Source organism: Cricetulus griseus, chromosome 7, assembly GCF_003668045.3.
Source record: "Cricetulus griseus strain 17A/GY chromosome 7, alternate assembly CriGri-PICRH-1.0, whole genome shotgun sequence".
Classification (NCBI taxonomy): Eukaryota; Metazoa; Chordata; class Mammalia; order Rodentia; family Cricetidae; genus Cricetulus; species Cricetulus griseus.
In genome coordinates this window covers 74,289,977-74,316,246 of record NC_048600.1, presented here as the reverse complement: position 1 = coordinate 74,316,246, position 26,270 = coordinate 74,289,977, and the positions used below count along the sequence as shown (strand labels likewise).

Here is a 26,270-nt window from a genome sequence, read left to right as displayed (position 1 = left end):
CAGCACCACCCTCCAACCCTGCAGAGGGAGGGACAGAAACAAAGGCTCAGGCACGGTGGCATCCTAGCTGCCAGCTTGGAGCTGCAGAGGTCCTGCTGGCTCTGCCAGGAGAAAAATGGGGTGCTGCCTCTTTAAGAGCCACCTCAGGCTTGCAGTGGGCTCTGTTGTTATTAATTATTGTGATTATGATTATTTTTCAAGAGCACCAGGAAAGGACATGGAAGGGACGAGAGGCAGATAGCAAAGGGCTGGGGTGGGCAGCATCAGAGAGCAGATGGAAGAACGAATTCCCCCACAGGTAATGGTGACCTTTCAATATGGAAGAAAGAAGCAGCTGAGGTGGCTGGACTAACAACCCTAAAGGCTGGGAAAGGGAATCTTGCCCCCAGCTTCTTCCCCTCCCCCTTTCCCTGGGAACTTGCCAAGACTTCCCCTCAGCTACCCTGGCAGAATCTGGCAGGCAGCTGATGGGAATCCAGAGCAACCCTCTTTAGCCCTAGGGACATGGATACTCTAACCTTGTAACCACTGGTTACTCCAGATACTGGATCTTCGTCCAATGAGGCCAGATCTCAAGATCTTTGTGGAACTGGACGGTGCTTGCAGTCTGGACAACTTCCTTTGACAGAGCATAAGCCACAGACACAAGCCCTCAACACATCCATGAAGCTGTGCTGAAGACATAGCAAGGTTGAGCCTAGGGCACTGCCTTTCTCCCGAAGACTCTAGGATAGGGACCTGGCCGCCGAGCACCTTGGTGCTTTATCCTGTCCCTTTTATAACTAAAGGTGAGGTTCAGAGGGGCTAAAGACTTGTTTGTGACCCTAGCTGAGCAGTGGAGATAAACCCCTCTCTTGGATACCACAACGGAAATTCCCACCCTGAAAGAGAGTGTCTTGGTACAGGACACAGCAAGAAAGCTGAGCTGATTTCAGAGCAGGTGAACATATGCATAGGCACCCACCAGACTCCATGCCCCTCTACAGCAGGCCAGACCCAGCCTGCAAGCCTGACTATTTCTGTGGTGCTAGGGACAAACCCAGGACCTTCAGCTTGTTAAGCAAAGTCTATCAGTGAGCTGCACCCTAACTCCCAGCAGGCAAACCTACTCATAGTATCTGTGCAGCCTCCTGTGACTAATCATTAGTCCAGAGCCTCTTCAGGCCCCAGGGTTGGCCCCCATCATTGAGAGGGGTATACTGTAGGCCAGAGCTGCTATTGCTCCCAGTCGGCCCTGTAGGAATGTTATCTTGAGGAAAAGAGGAAGAAAAGTGGAAAGAGGGATGGAAGAGACATGTTCCCACTTCTCTGGCAGCCCCCAATCATTGGCCCTCTCACCTACCTATATAGTTGTTTTATGACCTGATTGAAAGCTACAGGGAAAATGGAAAGCCTAACCTACTCAAGGCCTGAGAACCCAGAGAGGAGGCAGGGAAGGTTCAGATATTCAGGGAGCAATGGACAGGTGAGACCCCCATAGGGCCTCCCTATCTGTTAGGCTGGGAGATGGCTCAGTAGGCAGGAGAGCTTGCTGTACAAGCATGAGGACCTGAGTTTGGGACCCTAGCACCCATGCAAAAGACTGGGCATAGCTGTATGAGCCTGCAACCCCAGTAGCAAGGGGGAGGGAGAAGAGGCTGGAAACAGGTATGGCCTGGTCTTGCTGGCTAGGAGCCAGGGCCAGTGAGACTGTCTTAAGAAAATAAGGTGAAAAGCGGTAGAGGAAGGCACCAGAGGTCCTCTTCCACATGTTTCCACAAGGGTGCCCTCACCGATACACACACACACACACACACACACACACACACACACACACACACACACACACACACACAATAAATAAATAAATAAATAAATTATGTGCCCAGGGTGAGCCTCGAATCATCAGTCATTCCCAGCTGTTTTGGAGGCCTTTGCCAATCTTTATGGCTTGGCTTGCCTGGGGGGCAGGGATGAATCTCCATGGAACACACAAGAGAAGTCAGACACCACAGGCTAGGCTAGACTCCTTGGGCGAGGGGCTAGCATCAGGAAGGGACTGATGGACCTGCTTAGGGCAGGGGTGCCAGTGGTGGTAAGGCAGCTCTACCCCAAGACCATCCATGCTGGCAACACCTTTACAGGGTTGGTGTGCCCTTTACAGAGAGGGTGTGGGGTCCTGAGTAGCCAGAGGCAGGTGAAGAAGCAGGCAGTAGAAGACAGAGACAGATATAGAAGGCTTGCTTGCCTAGCATGCAGTCAGCATCTCCATCACTGACAGAAAATTAGCAGGGTGTAGTGGCATAAAGCTGGGATCCCAGCATCTGGGATCTGAAGCAAGAGGATCAGATCTCAAGCTCAGGACCAGGCGTAGAACTTGGTGGTAGAGTATTTGTCTAGCATTCATGAGGCCTTAAGCTCAATTACCAACACTGTAACAAGTCAGCCTGAGCAACACAACAAAACTAACTTAAAAAAAAAAAAAAGCCTCAAAAGAGGCTGGGGATTTCCTAAGAGGCTGAATCTGAGTTCTCTGGAGGGTGTTTGAGAAGGCCCCTTCCAACTCCTCTTTCCTGGTATGCTAAGGCACTGGAGTGGGTTCTAATACCATGCCCATTGGCCCTGTACCAGTTCTTAGACACAACCCTCCATGTCTCTTTCTAGGATGCAATGGGTCACAGGCTGGATGACCTCAGGAGCAGGGACCATAATCCAGCTGACCCTGTGCCCACCATTAGGGCTATCCTATCTGTAATCACCTCAGCTGCTACTGCTTCTTCATCAGTCTCTTGTGGATACTTTTTGTTTTAGGTTACTTTATTCACCACTCAAAAGGCATCACCACCCATCTGTCTAAACAAGGAGTAAAAGAGAAGGCATGGAGTGCCAACTAGGAAGAGGGCGGGGCCTTTCCCATCATGTCCAGCTCAGGCTAGCCTGATCTCACGGATACCACCCACAGTCAGGATCGTGACTCTGGCTAGAGGTAGCCCTTTTCCATCCAGTACCCACATTCCAAGCTCTAGCAGTATCCTTCCTTACAGAAGGCGGAAACTGATCAGTACAGCCTTGTCCTCTCCACTTCATGTGCCCAGAAGGAACAAGACTTAACTTACTCATGGAAGCAGCAGCAAAGAAGTGCCAAGCTAGTAGCAGGCTGACTAAATGCCAACAGGGTTTTGATCTTGGGCAAGCCTTCCACCTCCATGGGACTCAAGGCCTCTGTGCTGGTTGTCCCCTTTGCTAGGAAAGCCATTCCCAGACATCTACACAACTCTTTACCCAGCTCCATACTTTGCTTCTGTGTCATCACCGTATTTTAAATAACACCCCTTGTGCCTTCTATTTTGTCAGGGCACTTATCTTTTTGCCTCATTACTAGCCTCCTCCCGAATGAAAAGTTCCATAGGAGCAGGGATTTTTGCCTATTTTATTCATAACCATGTCCTCATTGCCCAGAATAATAAATATGTATTAAATGAATCAAGCTTCAAATGTCACATTAGCCCTGTGAAAACAATTCCGAGCAAGTGGTCAGGTGATGAGACCCAGTCTATTTGGGTAGGGACTGGGAGGCATTGGCTAGGGCCACAGCTCTGCTTCACTCATTAAACACAGGTTTCCTTCCTTCCTTCCTTCCTTCCTTCCTTCCTTCCTTCCTTCCTTCCTTCCTTCCTCCCTCCCTCCCTCCCTCCCTCCCTCCCTTCCTGTTTTTCTGAAGCATTGGAGCCTTTCCTGGAATTTGGGCAATAGACCAGGCTGCCCTCAAACTCACAGAATCTGCCTCCTTCTGCTTCCCAAGTGCTGCTGCTAAAGGCGTGCGCCAGCACCACCCGGCTACAAAGACCCTTTCTTAAGGATGGACAGAGAATTCACTTTGGAGCAAAGTATTAGGTAGGGGTTTGGAGTCATGCTATACATCTCAGTCCCAAGCATGGGGGTGGGGAGTTGGTGCGGCAGCCTTTTCTTCCTGTAACAGGTCACACGTCAGGAATGTACAGTACGGAATGTCTTTCATTTTCAAAAAAGTTACCAGAGATGCCAGGATAGGCTCCAAAGCTACACAGAGAAACCCTGTCTCGAAAAACCAAACGGAAAAAAAGTTCCCAGGGCCGGCTAGATAGGATGGCTTAGAGACTGAGGTCAATTACTGGAACACACTATAGAACTAGCTCTGGAAAGTTGCTCTTACACACACACACACACACACACACACACACACACACACACAGAGAGAGAGAGAGAGAGAGAGAGAGAGAGAGAGAGAGCAAAAATAAAAAAGCTATCAACCAAGTCTCAAGGGTTTTTATTGTGCAGAGTTCAAGAAGACCGTCTGTAGGCTTCACTTGATCATTGTCCCAGGTGTCAAATACTGATGAAGCTGACACCCATGCAATTTAGCTCGTGCCTTGTTGGGCTGGGGACTTGAGTATTCAACACAAGGAGCACCCAGAATGTTTTCTGGCTCCAGAGCAGGCCTTGGGAGCAGCATGGTCCAGTCAAACAAAGGTGAGTGACCAGGGTACAACAGGGAGTTGGTGAAGGAAGTGGCCCTGGTAACATTCCACAGGAGACAGGTGAGGCCCTGCTCCTTCCCCCTCCTGGGACCCCTGCCAGGATCCCATGTGGGGCTCATGACAGCAGTAATTACATAATTAATGGTACAATGAGCTGCTTCCTAAGGGTAAGAGCCTGAAGGTAGGTGCTTTCTGCATTTTGCTCTTAAGCCCTAAAGCCCTACTGTGGCCCGAGTCGCCCCTACAAATACTGCAACTAAGGGGGGAATACAGGGGCTTCTCCTGGCTTTGTGTTTATTATATTATTTAGTCTTCAGCCTCAGGGGATGAGGCCCAAAGAGCAGTTTCAGGAGTGGGTGAGGGGGTAGGCAGGACACAAGCAGTAGCTAACTAGGAAGAACAGCAGTGAGGTTTGAATTCTCTCCTCTGCAGCCTTTAGTGTTGGTGCTCACTGGCTCTGGGAGTCCATTTTGGATCAGCAAAAGTCACTCTGGGAGTGACCAGAGTAGAGAAGTTCCAGGGGAGTGAACATAGAGAGCTCTGTAGCCTAAGGCACAGAGAGCTGCCATGGTGTTACTGAAGGACACCCAGGGGCAGGAAGGGGAAGAAAAAGGTGAAGGAAGTAGCTGCCCTCCTGAATGAAGCTGTCAGGCAGCAAACAGCAAGGTGGCTTCCAGTAGCAACTACCTCCTACAGCAGTTACTGCCTACCTCGGTCCAGTTCTGAGTTCAGCTGCTTATTGCCAGTGGTCAGTGTGCCTTGTTTCCAGGGTACTGGTCCCTGGTGCTTTCATGGCAGCTGCTCTTATGTGACCACAGGGATTCTAGGTTTGCTCTCCCAACAGCATCAGCAGCAGAGGGGTCTCTGGCTCATTATAGACTGTGCTGTCTTTAACCTCCTTGGAAGACAAGTATTGGCATGGGAAAGCAACCAACTCCCAGGAATGGGGCACATTCTTCCATAACATTCCAATCCCAAACTCGCAGAGATCAATGGAAGCCCAGACATGGTCAGTGACTTGTCCACCAGGCTCAGCAGTTGTATGCCCCAGATGCCTCTCTGTCAAACAGAAATAGAAAACATGGCTTTCCTTCTCTACCCCAGCAGGGAAAGATCTTGCTGCCTCCCGGAGCCTGGGTGGAACCTCTGCTGCCTGCCCCAAGGGCTTCTCACTGCAGCATGCTGACAGCACGGGAGGTGTAGCCCTGGCCCCCTCCCCGTGCAGGTTCCATATGGGGGAGCCGGGCACTTGGAGCCCCCTCCTGCACCGGCCCCCAGGGGAGGAAGCCGCCTGTCAGGCCGTCTTGGCGTGTCAAATCCTCTTGCTGCCTAATTGTGAGACGGCGGCGTTTAAAGAAACGCTTTTCTGGCCGTCTGCCACACCGCAAACTGCTTGGTATAATTTTATTATTAAGGAGAGAGAAAAAGAGAAGGGGCTGGAGGAGAGAGAAAGGGGAGAGCGGAGGAAATTGCTTCGTCCAAGTCAGCTGGTGGAGTATTCCGCTCAATGTGAAAGCGGGGACAGCTTTCCAGTTGGCAAGCTGACTCCGTTAATTGCGCATTCAGTCTCTACTTAGGGTAATTGGAACGAAGCGGGGCCTAGCTCTGACAATTAGGGTCTGCGACTAGGCCATTAACCCTTTCTGCAACCAGCCCCCGCCCCATCGACACCAGGCAGGGTAGGGCGCAGGCGAGGACCCCACACTGAAGTGCGGGCTACAGCGGGGAGCTGGACAGGGAGCCGCACGGAGGGTGGGGTCTGCGGCCTCTCCGTCACTGCTACAGATGTTTCGGCCATGTAAGACAAAGGCAGAGCACGGCAGTCGCCGGGAGAAAATCCGCAGGACTCCCTCAGGGGCAGGTAAAATTTCACCTTCCATTGGTACTCCCCTCCCCCTCCTCGTCTCCCCGGCCTTCCGCCAATCCGGATAGGGCCACCAAAGACGCCGCGACGCCTCCTCCGCAGCCCAACCCACTGACCCCAGCAAGGTCACGGCGACCTCCGGCACACCCGCCCGTCCTCAGTCAGTGATCCGCAGGGGCTGTGGGCGCCCGGAGAAGAAGGGGGCGCTGCGCTTGCCATGAGGCAGAGGCAGCCAGGATGCTCCCCGCCTCCCTCCCGCTTGCACCCGGACCTGGGGGCGGCCCCCCAGCCTCCATCATTCATTTTCCTGATTCCCGCTGTAGCCGCCCTCGGAAGTCAGCCGAGTGAAGCAGCTGTTCCTTGCACACTCCACTTGACCAAAGATGATGATAAATGAGGCCAGAGCTGCGTCAGGGACGCGGCGTCGAGGACCGTGCAGGGCGGGCCGAGGGGCCTGCAGCCCCCGCACTCCGCTCGGCTAAGTGAGCTCCCGCGAAGGACAGCGTCCGAGAGCCCCGCCCGGCAGACCTCGCAGGTCCGCACCCTCCCTCGAACGCTGGGGTCCCCGCGGCGTCCTCGCCTCCTCCCCCAGCACGCGCGCCCCAAACCTATTAATGCTCATAAATAATGAATAAAGGAGTGCTTCCTACAGCCGCGCTGGGTGCGGGCGGGGCGGTAGCCAGAAGCTTGGGGCTGGGGAGAGCGCCGCCGGCCGGGACGAGGGGCCCGGGCGCACGGCCCCGCACACGTGCAGCCGTGGCGTGCAGGCGGCACCCCGCCCGGCGGCGGAGGAGGGGAATCCCGCGCTGCCCTCCCCAACGCCACCTCCCCTGGAGTCCTCTGGCACCGAACGAGGCGAGAGAGTGAGCGCGAGCTTCCCAGCCGAAGAGGGTTATTTTTAACCTGCCCCCCTTTCTATATCTGCCTCGGCGGTACGCGCCCGCCCGCCCGCTCCTGCAGCCGAGGACGCGGGCTCCTCACCTCGCTCGCAGGCTCCGGACTCCGCGCCTCCCCCGGCCCGGCCCCCGCCCTAGCGCGGGCAAGCGCCGCTACATCTCAGCCTGGAAAGGGCCGATTAGGAGCCGCGTGCCTTTCAGCTAAATATCGGAACCGGGTGGGATGGGGGCGGGGAGCCGGCTCGTCCCCTCGCCTCCCTCGCTCCCTCCCACCCTGCGTGGAGTGGCGGTGCGAGGCGGCTCCAGCTCCCTACTAGCCTGAAACAGCCGGCCCGAGCACCGAGTCCCCCTGGGATTCTCCGCTGATCTCAACATCCTCTAGTTCGCAGAAGCTAGAACTCCACGGACCCTCAGGCAGCAGCGGCGCCAAGCGGGGCGCTGCCACCCCACTGCCAGTCTCCTTCCCTAGGCCACTAGACAAATAAGCCATTTGGACAGCAATGGGCTGGTCTTGCCGGAAACTTCAAAGCAAGCCCCTTCCCAAGCCAGGGGAAATGCCAGGAGCACACAGGAAGCTCTGGCGATCCGTTTACTCCCTCTTGTTGGTCTGCCTAGGCTCGCCCCAGGGAACCCCAGCGTGGCTCCCCTCCTTCAGACCTTTCCTCCCTCAGAATGAGGTCGCAGGAAGTTCGTGTCCGTTGCGGTTGCTCTTCTCCCCCAAAGGCCACCCACCTAAACCTCATTCTGCTTTTTAGAAGAGCTGAGCATCAGATGGGCAGGCGAGCCAGGACCAGCATTTGACTGACTGGGTCCCTCAAGTACCCTAGCATTTCCAGACTGTTCCTAGCCCAATCCAGAAATCTCATGATTTGGAGTCTCAGGAACCCTCCCTCTTTAAGGAGAAGGCAGTTAGCTCTACAGTGAGCAAGTAAAGTGGAGGAAGTGGTGGACATCCAAGGTACAGAAACCGTGGGTTTAGCACAGCGGTTCTCAACATGTGGGTCGCCTAAGACCACTGGGAATACATATTTACATTGTGATTCATAACAGTTACAAAATTACAGTTATGAAATAGCAACAAAAATAACTTTTTGGTTGGGGATCACCACAATATGAAGAACTGTATTAAAGGGTCACAGCATTAGAAAGGTTGAGAACCACTGGTTTAGCAGCAGAAAAGAACATAGCCTATTTGGGCACTGGAGACTGTTCTCCTAAGACTTGACTTGGCTAGATTAAAAAAAAAAAAAAACCAGCCTCAAGGGGCTGGCTGGGTTCATCCTCAAGAGTGCAGCCCAAGGATCAGTAGTAACATGCAGATAAGTAAAGAGGCCTAGCAGACCAGAGGTTGATACCTAGGGTGGCTGTGAACATACTTAGGCCAGGGCTTTAGCTAGGAAGGACCTGGAAGCTAGGCAGGGATAAGAGGGGAAAGAGGACTGATACCTAAGCAGAAATAAGGTCCTGGGGGGGGGTGATACACATTGGGCTCTGCTCTCCCTCGGTTTTGGAAAGTTCTTCTCATCTCACTGTTGAACCCTGCTCCTCAGCAGAGTCGGACGTTGTTTGAAGAGATCTCTTGGTGCCTCCTGAGTTTTACTTCCACCCTCAACTATCCTTCCCAAGATGTAATGTCACTTCTCATTTCCAAAAGCAGAAATGGTGCCAAAGAATAGAAAAGGTTGTTCTAGACTTTACTGATCCATCACCCCCACCACCCCTTGCAGGGTTCTAAGCTGGGCTTCTGACTGGGGATGAAGAATGGGCATAAAATTTCAGAACAGCAGTCTGCAGGGGGTGGGGGTATGTGACAATGACCAAGGACATCAGGCACTGGAGAGAAGTGTCACATGACCAGCACACTGTATCAGAGCTTCTTGACACGAGACTGAATTCTACAGATCTCTCATTTACCTGAAGACTATGAATGTCACCAGGCATTGGTGGCACATGTGCCTTTAATCCTAGCACTCAGGAGGCAGAGGCAGGCAGATTTCTGTGAGTTCAAGGCCGGCCTGGTCTATAGAGCGAGTTCCAGGACAGGCTCAGGCTCCAAAGCTATACAGAGAAACCCTGTCTCGAAAAGGAAAAAAAAAAAAAAAAAAAAAAAAAAAAAAAAAAAAAAAAAAAGACTATGAATGTCACCCAGAGCACACTCCTCCAAATATGCATGGCTGTTGTGAAAAATTACAAATTCATTTAGGATTGGATGTTCCTGTGCAGTGCTACTCTGCCCAAACACTAGACTAATGCTCCAATTTTGATGATTTTGATCTAACAGGTTCTCAAGGTGGGGAAGTGCTGGGCTTGCAGCTGCTCTCACCACAGGAAAAGGAAAATTTCAGTTGTGCCATGCTGGTGGCTGCCCTGATATAACCAGCCTCAGTGAGAGTAAGCTGGCATCCTCTGTTCCATGGGCAACCTGGAGAAACTTCATGGGGACCTTCCTGAGTCTAAGTGGGAAGTTGGCTGATTACCCTCTCCAAACAGCTATGAAATGGAATGGGACTTAAGAGAAAACAGAAAGCCTGGACAGCTGAGTCCAGCACCAACTGTTTTGTGCACTGCTCATCTCACAGTGAACACAACATTTCAGCTCGGCCTTGTGTACTGGTTCTGTACCCAGGCCCAGGCCCAGGCCCAGTTGGACCTTGCCACTGACTACAGCCAACCTTTCCAGAATCTCTCCCTGGTTTTCAGACCATCACTACTGGGGAGGGAGTGCCCTCTTCCAAAAGCACATTAGCTAACTTGGCCTGGCCCACAGCTGCCTCACTTTAGAAATTTGTGGGAGAACTCCTCATAAATGGTAGAGAATGGCAGACTGGATCTACTCCTGAGGGACTCCCAAGGTGAAGCAGCCAGGGTATTGGAAAGCTCACGGGCTTAGGGTTTCGTGAGAGATGCAATCATTCCATATCTTCCATGATGAGGCCCTGACAGTGAGTGGCTGAGAGTTCAAATCACAGCTCCTGCACACATACCTGAGTAACCTTGGGCACCTTACTTATCTGTTCCAACTGGCAGGGATATTATAAGACTACACCCCTTGGAGGGGGTGCTGGGTTAGGACTCTTTCCAGTCATGCCTGCCCTTCTCTTCAGAGATAGATCTGGCTCTGTGGGTGTTCATTAGGACATCACTCGGTTTTCTGAGCATGTAGGAGATATAGACATGGTGCTGCCTCTGTGGGGCTGGTGAAACATGTAAGACAGAGAGCCCTGGTCCAGATGGGGGTGGATAAGTTAACTAGTGCTACCTCAGTGAAACACCTTCTGACAATATGGATCCAAATAAAAACTCCATGTGGCCATTGTCCCAGCCCAAAGTAATCTGTGCAAAGTCAGTCCCCTGTAGCAGTAAGCACTGGAGTTCCCTAAGTGTCCAGCCAAGGGACCAACAACAATGGGAGTAAAATCAGAAGAAAGCTAGAACCAATTACATGAGCAAAGCTTCATCCTTTGGGCTGCTGGCCACCTGCCTCCACCTCAGTGTGACTGGATGGAGACAGGCTGCCTAGAGATTGCAATTTCCTATATCCCGCACTCTTTTGGGTACAAAGAATACTAAGGCCCCCACAGGGTATAGAGTTGGACATGACCACTGTCTACACAGATCTTCACGGGTGGGCAGCTGTCACCCAGGCAGTGAGAACCCCAGGGCTGGTGTTCAAAGGCACTCTTAGTTTTGTGTGTCCTTCCTCTCCCTTTTGTGTGGCCCAGCAATACATTCTCCTGTAATCTTTCCAACAAGACAATATGTAAAATGTACAGCCAGATGCCATCCAGGGTTTGTGAACCCAAAGACTAGGTAGGACTGCTGAAGATAAGGGACCAAATCCTACCCCTAACCTGAGCTGTGAGGCCCTGTGCAAGTAGAGATTAAAAGAGATCATATGGACAAAGCTGTCAGAGCAGCCCTGAGTAGACCTGGGACCTCTTCATCCTTTTAAAAGGTAAATATTGACATACTTTTTTATAGCAGAGGCAAAGTGCTGGAAATTCCAACTGGTCTTTGCTGGCTGCAAAGGTGTGGCCAGGAAGATAGTAACTCCTGGGAGTCATATAAGTCTGATCCCCATCCTCCCACCAGCTGGTTACTGTTAGGGTGGCCAGACACACCATTTGAGCACATAGGCCTCATGGCAGTGGCCTGAGCAGAGTCCTGTCACATGTGTCAACTCTGGGTGGAGCTGACCTGGCAGACTGGCTGGAGGCCCTGCAGCCCCAGGCCTGTGGAAGGTTTTGGATAGCTTGCTGTGGTCTACAGCCTGCTTTTTCCAGAGTGTCCTCACAAGAGTCTTGGGAAATAAACACCAAGTACCCAAGACCCTGGGACTGACTGGCTCTGTGACCTCACAGAGTTAACTCTCTCTGGGCCTGTGATTCATCACCCTTTAAATAGGGACAGCAGTTAAACATCCACCTCCCAGGACCGAGAGAACCACTAAGAAACAGAAATACCTGTCACTGACCAGTCTCACAGACTTTCCAGGTACTGGCCTCCGTTCTGAGCATCAGTCACATTTTTGTCAGCACTCATTTTACAGACAAGGCACAGAAAAGGTCTTAGGGCATTTGCGTATTTGATGAAAGATCTAACACCATTACATAAATCATGCTGGGGTGGTGGGTTGACCCAGAGGCAAAGCCATGGCATAAGGTTCTACATGTAATTGAGGTATAAGTCCCATATTTTCGGATGTGACTGCAGCAATGTTTTCATCCCCAGAGAAACCATAAGGAACACAAGCCCTCTACCTTTACAGAATACAATTAAATCCTGAGAGTCCAAAAGATGTCTTGGGAGCAGCAAGACTTGGATTTAAATTGAAGCCTGGTCCCAACTCTCTAGTCATGGCAGGGACACTGGGCAGGACCTTCAGAAAAGAAAGGTCCTTTTAGGGATGCAGGGGCTCCATTCAAGCTAACATTTCCTTTGTGGTCACTGTCTGGCACACCTGACCCGCTGTCTACTTGGCCACCTTCATGCCAGCTATAGGAGCTGAGCAGACTGTTTTACACACAGAGAAATTGTGGCCCACTGAAGACAGAGACTTCCTCAAGGCTCTGAAGCTTACTTCCTGACACCTCTGAGCTTTCCAATATACTATACGGCCCCTCTACCCTCTCTGACACCCACCCATTCATGCATTTATTCTCTACTCATCCATCTATTTTTCATCATCCACCTGTTTACCCACCACCCACCTGTCCATCCACCTTAATCTGCCCAACTATCCTTCCATCTGAGAAGCAGTTCTCAAGTGTCTACTCTCTGCTATACAGGTGCTAGGGACGAAGCAGTAGGAGACAGCAAAAGATCAATACCCTTGTAGAAAACAGTTGAGTGCTGATGAACAGGCAAAGGCTGGACTTACTCCTGGGAAGGACACAGGATCAGATGGATAACCCTGAGGAAGTCCTGAGGGATATGCAGAATTAGCGAGGGGAAGGGCAAAGGCCAGTGAGGTTGAGAGGCTAGGTCTGAAAATGTGGGCTCTTAAGTTGGGTGTGAGAATGAGACAGGTGGAACCGAGATCACAAATGTGCCAAGTGGCAGTGAGCTGCAGATTACAAACAAGATCAGGATGACACTACCAGATATATGTATGTTATGATTCATAGAGGGTATAGTGAGGGGTAAATAATGGAGCTCAGTTAGGATGACGCTGGATTATCTCCTGGAGAGCAGTGATGGGGTCAGACTACTAACCTGCTAATGTATGTCCTCAAGTATGACCTACAACTCTTGGTGTGCCATAACCAGGGAGGGCCAATACTGACAGGTAACCCAGCACATGTCTGAAGCTCAGAGGACAAAGGAGTCTCACAGCATGGGACTCAAAGCCTACCAAACTCTCATGTCCAGCTAAGGATGGTGGGATCTGAGGCCTGCCTGGTGGTGGCTACCCTCCTCAAGTGTCCTTCTTGATCTCACTGGGAATCAATGGGAGGGAGAACCACTCCTAGTACAGGGTGATGGAAGGCAGGTGTTAAGACATAAAGAATAAAGTTCCCTTAGATGACGAATAGCTGTGTGTGGCAGCCCTCTGGGCAGCTTTAAGGATAGATAAGCCCTTGCTATGCTATGAAGGAAGAGCATCTCCTAGTAATGGTTGTGGATCTATGCAAAGGTAAACAGGAGAACTGAAAATGCCTCATATCCTCTGTGGGGGCTCTGCTATGTTTTGATGCCCTCCTCTTCAAGTATGCCCATCTTCCTTGCATACTAGATGGGCTCCAGGTCCACACAGCCTCCCAGGCTCCTTGTCCATTTTCCTTCACAGCCTCCAGAACCTCCACCAACAAAAGATCTTCTCCCACACAACTGCATTTAGAGATGCCCATTTGCTGCCCTAAGAAACTCGAAAGCACAAACCAGTCCTCTGATGGACGTGTGAGTTGGGGCAGGAGGGGTCAGGCTATGGAGAGCCTTATGTCTGTCAAATGAATGAGTGGATAAGTAGACCAATGAAGTTGCACTCTCAAGCAAAGCCATTGCTGTTTTTGTTAGCCTGTGAAAAACATGATTCCCTAAAGTTTTTAAGAACATGGCAGACAGTTTCCAGACCCTCATCGTGGTGCCTGGGCTGCGGAACTCAAGTGGGGTCTGAGAACCCCTAGGCCAGGCTCCTTTCTACATGTTAGGTATTCCAAAGACCCTCTTCAGAACCCTGTCCTCACTTGAGACACTACCGGGAATCCCTCTGTAACCTGTGAGTGTCAAAGACTGGGATCTGTGGGAGCTTCCTTGACCGTATGGAGTGGGCAGGGGAGTGGGGAGGTGTCTGCACAGGCAGAGCACATACCTACTCATAGGCTGGTGTCTCTGAAGCTCAGGAGAGCAGGGTGTTTGTCATCTGCTGAGGACTACGGGGATGGTTTAAGACAAAATTTAAGCCCATTAGTGCTTAGCTAGCAGCAGCAGCAGCAACAGCAAAAATGAAGATGGCAGGATGTGTGAGAGCCATAAACTGTCAGGGTCAGCGCCACCTCTCTCCTTAGACCTGGCTCTCACCTACCCTCTGCCAGCAGTGCTGGGTACCCTGTCCTCTCAGACATCAGTATCACTGGCAGCTCTGCCCCCTGCCCTGGCCAATCTTGGAAATCCAGCTCCTGGGTCATCATGTGACCAGAGCTGGCAGGCTGAGCCATAAGAAAGGAATCTGCCAGGGAGCCTGAGTATGGCAGAGACAGCAGCTCCTTAATCTGGTTCCTTTGATAACTTCTGTCTTTTTATGCACACGCAAGGATCGCAGCTCTACCCTGCTCAGCCGTCTCCCTGCAGCTAATGCCTGACAGCTCTGTTTATGTCTCCCCGTAATTCTGCAGCTTTATGGTTTTTTTTTTTTCTTTCCTTTCCGGGGCCATTAAGCTCACAGCTACAGGCTCCATCCCCTGCCCCCGCCTGCCTTTGTCCTTGAGGCCTAGCTGCCCCAAAGCTCTTTGGGAGATAGGCTGTTCCCTCCTGGCTAGTGGATAAGAATCCTGAACCCCAGACCTTGTCTGGAGGCCTCACTCAGGCCAGTTCCAAGCTCTCCTGATACCAACTCCTTCATCCTTCCATCCCTGGTTATTTTGGCCTATTCCCAAGGCAGATCCCACAGCTGGTGGCCTGGATGGACTGGGTGAGCCCACAGCCCTGCCCATCTTAATCCTAATTCTGTTTTCCCTCTGTTGCCCCCTTGGCCTCTCTGAGGACAAAGACAAAGACCCCTGGACCCATCACTCTTCTTATACTCTCAACTGCCCCTCAAACTGCTCAGCACCATCATCCAGCCTTCTGAATACTAGATGGCCTGTCCCTGTCCTATCTCCCTCATGGATGGGTACCAAGACATCTTGCCTGTCTTTGCCACCTGGCACTACCCACCTAGCCCAAGAAGACTAAGAAAGTGTCCCTATTGTATATGCTTCCTTTTCTTTTGTCTATGGCCCAAGGCTTGACCCTTTAACTCAGTTTCAACCATATCATCTCACACCTCCTCAGAATGTGTGGCCAAGAGTTTTGAAATGGCCAACCAGACCCTTATCCCATGTGACCTTGATAAGCACCTGACCTCCTCAGGGTAAAGTTCTCCTCTGCATAGGACATCAGGCAGAAAGAGCTGTGGGAAACTTGATGGAACTCTGCTGTCTGCTGCCAGGAGTCAAGGAAGCTCAGTGAAGCCCTTGGTGAAAACAGTGAGATCTCATAAGTGATGGCAGAGCTGTACCATGAACATGTTATTTCTGAATATGAATCCTGGGCAGCCAACTTGGTTGCCAGGGGTCATGGACACACCTGAGAAGTGTCCTGAGATCCCTGGAGTCCTGATGAGCACTGCAGTAGGACCAAGAGTTAATGCTGACCCATTCCTGTGGCCAGCTATGCCCATCCCCCAGCTCCATCACTGACAGCAAGATACTCCCTTCACCAAGCAGTTACCAGCTGCAAGCACATACTTTCACCAAGGCAATTGGCAAATAGCCACCAGACTCTAGGCTGGGTTGGGACTAGGGTTCAAAGCTGCAAATCCCTTGGCCAAGAGGTGGGAACATGCTTGCTGGAGGCAGCACCAGCCAGGTCCTTGGTACCCCACTGACTACATGCCCAGTAAGTGCTGTCCAGTGCCTGCTCTGACACAAGTATCACCAGGCTTTCTTTCATCTAAGAAGGGCAAAGTCAGGTCTCTGAAACTGGCAATGTATCCATATTCTCTAAGTAGAGCCTAAGAATGACCATCAGTCTCTCTCCCTGCACACAGGCAAGCATCAAGGCTCAGAGAAATCACTGATTCCTGTAAGATCACACAGCACGGCAAGTCCTCCAAATCCCAGCCCACAGTATTGCTCTTCCAAAGAGCTTTTCTTGTTACAACAAATGCAGGGTTCAATATATAATGAAAAAGGCACAGAAGCAGGTAGATGTTCAGCACAATCCCAATTTTGTGACACAAAAAGCTGACATCAATGTCTTTTCATCTAAGAGGTTGGAACTATTTTTTTTCCCATATTTTCCACCAAGGTTTCTAAAAAGACCAGTAGTTCTGTGTTTTCTAGAATGAATGAGGGCAGGAGCTGGCATAACCAAATTCTGGTTAATAAAACATTGCCATAGATATAATGTAGACATCATACATCCTCCTAGACCAAGAGCATAATGTGCCAGTTTTACCCTTTGGTGGTCTGGCCTCTCTGTCCATCTTTGCTGATTTAGAAGGTTCCTTGGAACCTGAGGTTCCTCCACAAGACATAAGCATCCTGGATTGTATATGCCTGTGGGAACAGCAGGATCCTTCCCTGTACCTGGATCTGGACCTGCTGGGGAAGGAAATCTCTCCCACTGTATGCTATGCTGTGCTGTCCAGCCTGCCATGATGGGCCTCACCTGTCTCCATCTTCCCTTTCTTCCCCGTCATTCTGATTATATTGGGGTGGCCCACAGCCCTGGTGCTTAGGGAATTCAGACCCACTGCAGGGCCAGGCTGGGCTAACATTCCCAACACAGCTCCGACACTCCTACCAGCATTCTGTAGACAGCGCTGGACCACCCCTACCCAGAGGGGCCCCTGGGCCTGTGGCCTGAGAGCAGCTGACAGCTCCTTAATAGAAACAGGCCACCCTGAAGTCTGAGTGACACTGTACTGGTCTGACAAAGATGCTGAGGCTCACATCAAAGCCTCATTTTTCTTCCTCCTGTTAGGCACTGAAATCATTTACATAAAGAGCCCCACATGGGTCTGCAACAAAGATGCATTTCTCCCCAATCCCTTTCAACCTCCCAGACACTGCCTGTCAGACCTGGTCCCTTTCCTGGGACAGGTGTCTAAGGACCCCTGTACTTGGGTCATCTAGACATAGGACTGGGGAAGCCAATGGAACATTGACCGTGATACAGTTTCTAGTTTTTTTTGATGGTGAGAGGGAACAAACCCAAGGCCTACAACATTTAGGGGTTGCACCACTGAGCCACATCCTCCCCCCTCTTAACTTCTTTAAAAACAAAAAACCAGGTGGTGGTTCCTGCACATGTTTGAACCCAGCACTTGGGAGGCAGAGGCAGGCAGATCTCAGTGAGTTCCAGGACAGCCTGGACTTTGTCACAGAGAAACCCTGTCTTGAAAAACCCAACGAGAAAAGAAAAATACTAACCAATCTATAAGAATCTTAGTCAAGACAGAAGGGTGTCTGGGAAGAGCAAGCCAGCTATAAGCAGCAGCTTTCTGTGAGAGTCCACTCCCAGGCATCTGGCTCTGCTGCGCAGAGGCTGACTGAACTACTGGAGTCAGGCCTGCATGCCAGATCTTCCCAGTGGCAAGTTCATAGTCAGCAGCTGCTGTGCCTGTCATTTCTTCAGCTCATTCTGGGTGGTCCAGGGCAGCTCCTAAGCAGTCTTGTTCTCTGACAGCTAGGACCTAAAACCTTCAAGCCTTATTTCTGAGCAAATGAGCTCTCTTGGCTCCTCTTTTAAGGGCAAGTCTCACCACCCATGAGTAAAAATACCTAGATGCTTGTCCCAAGAGCCTAGGTGCAGAGAGAGAAGCAGGGCCCATCCTGGTTCAGATGTTCCTGAACTAGTTCATCTCCCACATGTCAGATCGGTCTCTGGGTGTGTGTGTGTGTGTGGAGGGATCCTTGCATGTGCAGTCAATGAGTTCTGCATAGTCAGGTATTGCATAACTACTTTTGCCAGGGTCTAAAATGTGCTGGAGTACCACCATGTGACTTATATACTAAGGCCTACTTGTTGCCATTTGGGGATCAATGTTCCACATTATGTGTACAGAACTTACTTTATGGAATTTTTAAGGGCTCCTTCAAAAATCTTATTTTCTGTGTATAGTATGTCTCCCTAAGCTCAAGGAAAAAGATACTACACAGGAACATTTCTGAATTCTGAGGCTGATGAAACCATCCTCTGTCAAGGGAAGCAGAGGCAGGCAGATCTCTGTGAGTTCCAGACCAGCCTGGTCTACAGAGTGAGTTCCAGGATAGACTCCAAAGCTACACAGAGAAACCTTGTCTCAAAAAAAAAAACAAAAAAACAAAAACAAAAACAAAAAAAACAACAAAAACAGGGGGAATGGGGGTAGAGGTGGGGGGCAAAGGGACACACACCTTTAATACCAACACTCAGGAGGCAGAGGCAGCTGGTCTACATAGTAAGTTCCAGGACAACCAGAGCTACGTATTGAGACCTTATCTCCAAAAAACCAAAACCAAAACAGAAAATAAATAAATAAAAAGAAATAAGGGAGGGAGGAAGGAAATAAAGAAGGAAGGAAGGAGAGAGAGAGAGAGAGAGAGAGAGAGAGAGAGAGAGAGAGAGAGAGAGAAAGAGAAAGAAAAAAAGAAAAAAAATTGTATGTAGGCCAATGTTTGTAGGTTTTGGTACTATACAGAGTTTCAGGCATCACTGGGGTCTTAAGGTATATTCCCTGGGATGAAAAGAGACTATTATTCATGCTCATTATTGGTGGCCTGTCATTTTTGTGCCTGTTGTGAGGTTGGTATCATGGCAGAAGCATGGGGAGCAAACTGCTGCCTCAAGTAGAAAAGGAAAGGGAGAGTCTCAGTGGCCCTTTGATCATGGGTTCCTAGTGACCTTAAGATGTTTTATTATTCTCTGCCTTCCCAAAAGGGTCAAGATGAGGACACATGGGCCTTTGGGGGGGCATTTAAAATGTTCAACCAGGAGTAATGCACACCTGCGACCCCAGTACTCAGGGATCAAGGGGGTTTCAAGGTCAAGGCACTATCCCAGAAAACCAAGTCCCGGTATGTGCTCCATGGCAGTGCATGTCATATGTCCAAGGTCCTGGGTTCCATCTCCAGCACTAAGTCTGGAGAGAGAAAGAACCCAAATTTTTGCATATGCAATGACAGCTAAAATAGCAATAAAAAAAAACAAATCACTGCTACCCACAATATGGACAAGACACTGAGGAAAGCAATCAAGACATGTGCCTGAAATCTGAAGGCAGACACATGACCCTCTGGTGGAAACACCTGAGAAACATGGCAGACTTCTGGAGCTGGTGATGTTGCTTTTCTCACCTGGAAAATCAGTTACACAAAAGTGTTTGCTGTATGCAAAAATTTATCTGCTGTTCACTTATGAGCCATGTTCTTCCTGTAGGCCAGCCAATGAAAAGTAGGAAGTAAAGCAGGACTACAGCTATGGCCCAGTGGCAGACCATTTGTTCAGCATTCGTGAGACCCCAGGTTCAACCTCCAGTACATGTTCCCCAAAGTGAAACACAAGATCTTGGACTCCTTTATTCAAATCTACTGTGGCACTTAACTCTGCTCAGGGTAAGTTACAGAACCAGCTTGGAGGCTGAAGAAGACACAGTGTCTGCCTTGTATGTAGGAGGCTCCAGGTTTGATCCTTAGTACCACCACGCATGTAATCCCACCATTCAGGAGATAGACGCAGGAGGAGAAGATGTCCATGGTCATCTTTGGTTACAAGAAACTGTATGAAAAGATCCACTTGACCTGCATGGTCAACATTAATACCCTCTCCTAAACACCTCCTATGCAAGTATGCACCCTCAAAGAAGTCAAGCTGGTCATGTGGCCTAATGGGTCATAGATATTAGAATGGAGATGACAAGTGCAATGCAGCCATATGCCTGTCTCTCTTTCTCTGTGAAATGGAGGCACTTCAGATGACTGCTGCTCCATCTGCCTGCCCTAATCGCTGGATGATGTCAGTGAGCCATCTTTTGGTCCCAACATAGACACACAGAATAAGTAAGAGAGAAAATTGTGCTGGTATTCAGGATATTTGTATCGAGGCACATCTAGGCCTTCAGACTACTCTAAGGGCCTTCAGCATTCTCGGTGGCCTGTATCCTGACATCTCTGGCTTTGCAAATCAGAAACATTCCGGGTTCCAAGGAATGCACACTAGGCTTGCTTGAGTGTCATAGCTTCCCTGAGCTGAGTGAGTTTGGTGATTGTCTGGGGGCTAGAGAGATGGATTAGCAGTTAAGAGCACTTGCTGTTCTTTGGAGGACCCAAGTTCAGTCCCTAGCACCCATCTAAAACATCTGCAAACATCTGTAACTCCAGCTCTAAGAGCTCTGACACTTCAGCCTCTGAGTACACATGGACTCAAATGCACATACCTCCATGTAGGCACACACCTACACATAATTAAAAATATTTTTTTTAAAAAGTCTGGTGTCTGTCTCTATACCCAATTTCCTATCCTTACTCTATCCACTTCATTTCTCTGCCAATTTGAAGGCAGAACAGTGGTAAGTATCAGTTACTAGTCCCCACAGAACAGCGTGAAAGAGAGTGAGGTACAAGGCACAAGGACTCCTGACTTCAAAGGCAACTTTGCCCATGCCCACAAAGCCTGCACAGCATAGGTTCCAAGACCCTTTGGAGAAGCCTGTGCTCAGAGAGTGCAGCTCAGCTTAGTCCATGGGTGCCAAGGGTGTTTGTTATTCCTATCTAATGGGCAACCAACTGCTTAGAAAAGGGAGGGGTGGAACTCAGAAAATGAATTGAGGAACACAGGACACTGCCATTGGCCAACCCATTTCAGGTCATGTGAGCTGGAATCCCAAGGAAAGATTTTTATCCCCGAAAGAAGGCTTCACAGAGGCCATGATTCATAGCCCAATGCTACACTGGCCTTGAAGCCCTAGCAACATATGAGCAGGAGGCTCTGTGCAACTCTCATCACCTCTACTGGTCATGAGACCACCCCAAAGGCACAGAGGTAGATGGGAGCGGGAAACAGGGAGGGAATCTGAGGCACATGATGGCCCGTGTTCTGGGGGCTCCTGGTTCTATTGCATTTGTTTCTGTGTACCCTTCCTCCCCAAGGAACAACCATTGCTAGTCATGGTCACAGCTAGGAGAGTTACGAGCAAGTACACCGCCCTCATCTGTGTTACCACAGGACTCGAAAACTCAGAAAGTGTGATCCATTTGTTCAAAGTCATACACAGGGGTGTAAGAGGGAGAGGCTAGAGAGATGGCTCATAGCTCAGAGATTGGAAGCACTAACTTGAGAGGACTCAGGTTCAATTCCCAGCACCTACATGGTGGCTCACAGCTGCCTGTAACTCCAGTTCCAGGGGAACAGACACCCTTACTCAGATATGCATGCAGGCAAAACACCAATGCACATTAAAAAAACAACAAAATCACACAGGAAGCTGTGCTGGCAGCTTTCTTACTGCCTGGAGAGTGTCCTCTTCAAGTCACACGGAGGCCCCAGTTCAGCCAATGCAGTGTTGGAAGTAGGTGACACTTAATTTTCTCCCCACTCTTCTTCTGCACATGTTACTATGACTTCTCAGGCATACAAACAATCCCTTCCCCCTTATTCCCGCTGTCTACTTGGATCTTCTTATAACCTAAAGCTATTTCCTGACTGACTCTTCTGCCTGCCTGCTTGCCAAATCCCATCCCTGCAGCTCACCACTCTCAAATTTCCTGCCTTGTGCACTTACATGCTTGTTGTTAGGGATAAAACCCAGGGCTTCGTACATACTACACACTCTACCACTAGGTCCCAACCCTGACTCTTCAGTTCGATGGGAACTCTTGAGGGCAGGACTCCACCTGTCAATCAGGGCACACAGGAAAACATGCTGCTTCAGTGATGAGGTGAACGCTGACTCCGCAGCTCTGAACAGTACAGAAAGCAGCTGACTGCAGTGAGACTGTCTGCTGGTGGTGTTCAGCCTCAGGAGTTCCTACTCATGGCACCTCAGCTCCCTCCAACAATGATGCCCACTACAAACCCCTTCAAGGGCCTTCTTGCATCCCCAGGTTTTGTATACATTGGGAACACTATCCTAGGATGCTCTACCCTCTCCACTTGCCTGGCACACTGTTTATGGGTTGTCATCTTCACACAAGGGTCATCTCTCCTCAGATCATAGTTGATTCCCCCCTGGAAACCCTATCCCTTGTGGCAGTAGCTTCCTCCAGGTCATAGTTCCTGTTTCTGTCATAGCACCCACCCACTAGCATACTCACAATGCAGTTTGGGTTCCAGAGGCAGAGTCTTGATTACACAGAAATCTAAGAAATTGCTGAAGTATCTAGCACCCACCACCCAAGGATGGTAAAAGAGAGACCAAGGGCAGTGTTCATTTGCCAGACCCTTACTGCAAGAAGAAGCACACATGCAATCTTTGGGCAGTTGGGGCCAGAAAGGGAAAAGGATCTTTCTGGTGAGGACTTTATATGCTGGAAGTCTAATATCAATTATAACTTTAAATGCCTTCATAGGGCTTAAGAGAGCTAAGAAAATCAAAGCCAGGCAGCACAGCAGGATGCTACTACCTGCCACATTACTGGGTGGGGCTGGGCCCTTTCCAAAGCAGAACACAGAGCTACTCAGGACTCAGCTGGCCACACCTTGATATTAGGAGTCTTTAGAAGGCAGACAGACTAAGCCCTGGTATGTCTGGCTCTAAAGGCCAAGCCCTCTCCAGGTCACTGATTCCTATCTACCTTCTAACATGATGCTGCTGAGTATACAGCTAGAACTGCCTAGTCATTTGTCTATCCTCACCCACTGTGACACTGTAGAGCACAAGCCTGCAGCCCTGGTCCGAGCAATAGACTGAAGGTGAGGTTGTTTCTTGTTTTGTTTTTCCCCTTTGGGGGTAGGAGGGATGACAGTGTGTCATGTGGCCCAGACTAGTCTTGAATTCACTACATAACTGAGGCTTGGCTTTGAACTCCTTTCCCTCTTGCTGATACTTCCTAAGTTCTGGGACTCCTGGAATGTGCTATAACCCAGTCCTATAATTAAATGAACAGAAGTTATACACTTAATTCCCTCATATACTATCCCCTAACCCACCTACTCCAGAAAGCCCCCTCTGCACTGTGTGCCCCATGCCCTGACTATCCAGGGCCAGCACTCATGGCTCAGCATGTCTCCAAACCTGCTTGCTTACCTTGGAGATACTGGCCATTGGTTTCTTTCCCTGAACCTTCCTTAGGTATGCATGGAGAGCTATGCTAGGTGCAGAGTATAGAAGCAGGCATTAAAAGCCCAACTCCTCCTTAGAAATAAATAGGCACTGAGCACTCGGTCTGCTTGCCTTTTCGTGGCTCACTTTTCTCCATTTATCCTTTGGGGAGGGCCCTTGTATCCCTGTGTACCCCAGGGTAAGGTTTGCCAAAAGCTGTGTTACCTAGAGTACCACTCCCACCTTTAAAAATACAAGTTGCCTGATTCAGGCTATGATTCAAATGTGACCTGGCACTAGGGGAGAGGGAAGACTACAAGAAAATCCATTTTCCTAGGATTTCCATTTGCTGAATTTTCTAGAATTAACTATCTTATTTATTACTACAAAGAGGGCCTGCCGACACTGACCCCATGGCTGAATGAAGTCCTAGGCTTTTTGTTATTTTGTTTTGTTTTAGTTGGGGGGTGTGTATAGAGGGTCAGAGGCTGATGTCATGTCTTTCTCAATTGCTCTCCACCTAAGTTTTGAGACTTAACTCGGAGCTCAATGATTTGAGGGAGCTGGCTGGCCAGAACACTACAGGGATCCACATGTCTCTACCTCCTTAGCAGAGAGATTATAAGTATGTACCACCTTGCCAGCTTTTCTTAACGGATGGCAAACACTTTATTCCCAGCCATCTCCCAAGCCCCTGTCTTTTCTGACAGGTACTTGCTGGCAGGCCATTCTGCCCCAGGAAAGGCCCACATGGTCCAGGCTCTTATCAGAACCAAGACCAAGGTTGTACTCTCTACCCAACATAGGGCTGGGCATGTAGCAAGGGCCTAATTGAACTTCTGCAGACCCTTCTCTCCTAATTTGTACAATGAATACAACAAGCTAGCAGCCATTTCCCCCCACCCCAACCCCCTTCTGCCTGACCCTCTTTCTTGAGTGGGTTCTTGGTATACACATTGATTCTTGTACTCCACTGCAATTAGAGCTTGACACCACTGTCTCCTACCAAACCGGATTCGACAGGGACTAGGCCTTTTGTCTTTGTTTTAAATCCCTGGTGCTTAGAAACTGCCTGCAGACAAACAGTCACTCAGGAACGTCTAGCTGACAGGTGGGTGAGTCTGTAAACAACATCTGCACAGCTCTTAGCATCTATGAAGCCTTTTCCTGTCTTCCTTCTCAGACCCCCATCCCCACCCCTAGGCACTGCCTCAGAAGGCTTCAGAAGCCTTTTCTGTGGCCTAGAGCTGGGATCTGCAAGGAGCTTCCAGTAGGGATCAGCAAAAGCATCTAGGACCCTCTTTCAGCAGGATGCCTGCTGTTTCCTTAGCCAAGAGATACTTCTCCACCAGTTTCTGGAGAGGCTGGCAGGTGCTCAGGTGGCCAACAAGTATGGCCCAGAAACTGGCTGGCCCAGACATCAGCCTACAGCCACCAGGATTTGGTGGTTGAGTGCAGCTCTACCAGTGAGTCTTGGTAACAGTTGCTATGTAAAACGCTCGAAGGGGGAATTTACTGTCAGCGTTAATAATAGATGAAGGTTTCAGAATTTTTGATGCCTTACGTTCTAAGCCGTTTGATTTATAATGTCTCTGGAAAGAAAGAGATGAGGGCACAGTGAAGGAGGAGGTCTAAGAAGGAATTGGGAGCTCATTCCTTTCCCAAAGATGGGGAACCAGAGGCCCTGAGAAGGGAAGCCTCTGGGCCACCTACCTCCTAGATATTACAACTTGAGGAAGCTTTCAATGGACCTCACACACTGTGCTGGTCCATGAAAGGGGAAACCAAGTCTGGGCACTTCCTGCCAGCATCCGGGATTGTTTTGGTGGATTGCTGCCTCTTATGAGCACAAGCAGGTGTATTTCATATAGGTCCCAGAAGCAGCACTTACTGTGTCCATGGCAGGAGCCTTGTGGGGTGGATTACAGGCATCACAGAGCCAATGTGCAAGTCCCAACTTCCCCTGCTCAGCTACAAGTGGCAGGGGCTGCTACCGGGAAAATGGTCTTTAAGTTGGGCAGGTAGTCTGCTACAAAAGGAGGACTGTTTGCTTGTGGTTCCACTGCCTGGGAAAGCCTTAGAGACGAAGGGGCTACAGAAAGGAGAAACATGGGCAGAACCTAGGCTTCCTGGAGGCAACAGATAGGTCAAGGCTGAGGCCACTGTGGCCAGGGATGCCTTGCTGGTAGACACCCAATGCTATGCTGGCTTCAGGTACTCTCCCCCACCCTTCACACCTGCTTATCCTGCCTATCCAGGTATGGGAAACCTTCCTCAGCTAGACTGAGCCTTCTCTGTGCCCAAGAAGGCAGAAGCAGCCTGGGCCATGGTCTACACTCCTCCAACTGTCCCCACCTGAAAAACTGGAAGCATTTGGCCCTGCCTCTCAGGCCAGGAGTAATCCACACCACACTACCCTGCTCCAGGTTCCCTTGCCCCTCAAGCAAGGTGGAGATAGCCTTTTTGATCCTAATGTACAGTGTGAATGGCAGAATGTGTAGGTCAGCTCTTCAGTGGTGAGATAGATATAAATAGATACACAGATATAGATATATAGATACACACACTTCATCAGTGCCACAAACCTGAGTTATTGAAAGGGGAAGGTAACTTAAGATGACAGACAGAGGTATGCCACATATTTTTGTACAAAACACTCCAGGTGCCAGGCTTGCACACAGGCCAGCATACAGCACGTATTATCATAAACTTCTTTGGTCCCAGCTTCTTCTCAGCATGGTGGCCTTTCCACAAACAGGTTTGCCCTGCCTTCCAAACACCCATCCCAGATCTGATAATTCCCTGAGATCAAATGAGAAATGTGTGTGCGCACCCAAGCTTATGTTTCAGCAGAAGAACAACTTTTCTCCAATTTCCAGAGTATTCAAAAGTATCTCCAACTTGAATGTGGACCTAGGACCCAGGAAAGATGAGGTAGAAGAGGCTAAGGCTTAAATGTGTCCAGGGTCACAAATGCCTGTTATCTTATTTTCCAAATGGTGGGATTTAATAGTCTGAGATTGTGCCCAGGGAGGTCATTCAGTCAGCAAAGTGCTTGTCATGCAAGCATA

At 49.9% G+C, this 26,270-nt stretch overlaps 1 protein-coding gene across 4 annotated transcripts in view; it reads right to left on the bottom strand.

Annotated features, from left to right (window-relative positions):
• Positions 1-26,270, bottom strand: part of Rai1 (retinoic acid induced 1) — a 100,720-nt gene that overhangs the window by 17,024 nt on the left and 57,426 nt on the right. Inside the window, exon 1 of one of the 4 annotated variants that reach the window (XM_027427311.2) lies at positions 7,342-8,457. The exons of the other annotated variants lie outside the window; for them this stretch is intronic. The gene's annotated coding sequence lies outside the window, so the exon portion shown is untranslated. Of the gene's footprint in view, positions 1-7,341; positions 8,458-26,270 lie in introns of those variants that run through there. 4 annotated transcript variants of the gene reach the window in all.